A 2,500-nucleotide genomic window follows, 5' to 3' on the forward strand; every position below is an offset into this window, starting at 1 on the left:
AACCCGCAGTGCGCAGGAGCCTTCGAAGCTGGATAAAACCAGAACGGGGCCCTACGATGGCGGGTCATGTGTGCCCGTCGACCAAGCTCCTTGTCCGGTATACATAGAACCATGTTTTGTACCAATTTCAATCGCCAAAAACGTCGTTTCCAAAAACCGCCCTCCCCTCCCTTGCAGCGTTACCGTTTTGCACTTTCCGCCTGAGAGCAGCGTCAAAAAGTTCGCCTGAGCAGCGTGATTTAGCCCGGGACTCCCGGGCTGAACGCTTATTTCCGTCGGCCGAAAAACGACTAAGTATTTTCGGGTATAGTGTACTATTGCCGAAAAACGACAGAGTCTTTTCGGGTATAGTGTACTATTTCGGTTTTTGCACTAAGTCCCTCAGGGGTATAGTGTACTATACTATGATGGTCAGATCACCTCCAGGCCCCAGGGGAGTGCTTTTCAGGGGTCAAACAGTGCACTGATGATGGGGGATTATTTCATTTTGCTCATTTTGGTGTTTTTTTTTTTTTTTTTTTTTTTTTTTTTCACATTTTAACCCATTTTAACCCATTTTGCTCACCCCGCACTCTGCCGCATATGAGGCCGGGGAAGGGCCACTCTGGCTGGGCATGGCCTCCGCTGAGCACCCCCTGGAGCCACTGGAGCCCCCGGAGGCCCTCCAGAGCCACCCCCCACTGTCCCCAGACTCACCCGGGGGAAGGGCCACTCTGGCTGGGCATGGTCTCCACCAAGCAGCCCCTGGAGCCCCCGGAGCACCTCCAGAGCCACCCCCCACTCTCCCCAGACTCTGCCCGGGGAAGGGCCACTCTGGCTGGGCATGGCCTCCACCGAGCACCCCCTGGAACCCCTGGAACCCCCGGAGGCCCTCCAGAGCCACCCCCCACTCTCCCCAGACTCACCCCGGGGAAGGGCCACTCTGGCTGGGCATGGTCTCCACCAAGCACCCCCTGGAGCCCCCGGAGCACCCCCAGAGCCACCCCCCACTCTCCCCAGACTCACCCCGGGGAAGGGACACTCTGGCTGGGCATGGTCTCCACCAAGCACCCCCTGGAGCCCCCGGAGCACCTCCAGAGCCACCCCCCACTCCTCCAGACTCACCCCGGGGAAGGGACACTCTGCCTGGGCATGGCCCCCACTGAGCACCCCCTGGAACCCCTGGAGCCCCCGGAGCACCTCCAGAGCCACCCCCCACTCTCCCCAGACTCTGCCCGGGGAAGGGCCACTCTGGCTGGGCATGGTCTCCACCAAGCACCCCCTGGAGCCCCCGGAGCACCCCCAGAGCCACCCCCCACTCTCCCCAGACTCACCCCGGGGAAGGGCCACTCTGGCTGGGCATGGCCTCCGCCGAGCACCCCCTGGAGCCCCCGGAGCACCCCCAGAGCCACCCCCCACTCACCCCAGACTCACCCCGGGGAAGGGACACTCTGGCTGGGCATGGCCTCCACCAAGCACCCCCTGGAGCCCCTGGAACCCCCGGAGGCCCTCCAGAGCCACCCCCCACTCTCCCCAGACTCACCCCGGGGGAGGGCCACTCTGGCTGGGCATGGTCTCCACCAAGCACCCCCTGGAGCCCCCGGAGCACCTCCAGAGCCACCCCCCACTCCTCCAGACTCACCCCGGGGAAGGGACACTCTGGCTGGGCATGGCCCCCACCGAGCACCCCCTGGAGCCCCTGGAGCCCCCGGAGCACCTCCAGGGCCACCCCCCACTCCTCCAGACTCACCCCGGGGAAGGGACACTCTGGCTGGGCATGGTCTCCACCAAGCACCCCCTGGAGCCCCCGGAGCACCCCCAGAGCCACCCCCCACTCTCCCCAGACTCACCCCGGGGAAGGGACACTCTGGCTGGGCATGGCCTCCGCCGACCACCCCCTGGAGCCCCCGGAGCACCCCCAGAGCCACCCCCCACTCACCCCAGACTCACCCCGGGGAAGGGACACTCTGGCTGGGCATGGCCTCCACCAAGCACCCCCTGGAGCCCCTGGAACCCCCGGAGGCCCTCCAGAGCCACCCCCCACTCTCCCCAGACTCACCCCGGGGGAGGGCCACTCTGGCTGGGCATGGTCTCCACCAAGCACCCCCTGGAGCCCCCGGAGCACCTCCAGAGCCACCCCCCACTCCTCCAGACTCACCCCGGGGAAGGGACACTCTGGCTGGGCATGGCCTCCACCAAGCACCCCCTGGAGCCCCTGGAACCCCCGGAGGCCCTCCAGAGCCACCCCCCACTCTCCCCAGACTCACCCCGGGGGAGGGCCACTCTGGCTGGGCATGGTCTCCACCAAGCACCCCCTGGAGCCCCCGGAGCACCTCCAGAGCCACCCCCCACTCCTCCAGACTCACCCCGGGGAAGGGACACTCTGGCTGGGCATGGCCCCCACCGAGCACCCCCTGGAGCCCCTGGAGCCCCCGGAGCACCTCCAGGGCCACCCCCCACTCCTCCAGACTCACCCCGGGGAAGGGACACTCTGGCTGGGCATGGCCTCCGCCGAGCACCC

The sequence above is a fragment of the Eucyclogobius newberryi genome, unplaced genomic scaffold, assembly GCF_026437365.1.
Source record: "Eucyclogobius newberryi isolate DKJ021-1_F unplaced genomic scaffold, fEucNew1.0.hap1 SCAF_649, whole genome shotgun sequence".
NCBI classification, from domain to species: domain Eukaryota; kingdom Metazoa; phylum Chordata; class Actinopteri; order Gobiiformes; family Gobiidae; genus Eucyclogobius; species Eucyclogobius newberryi.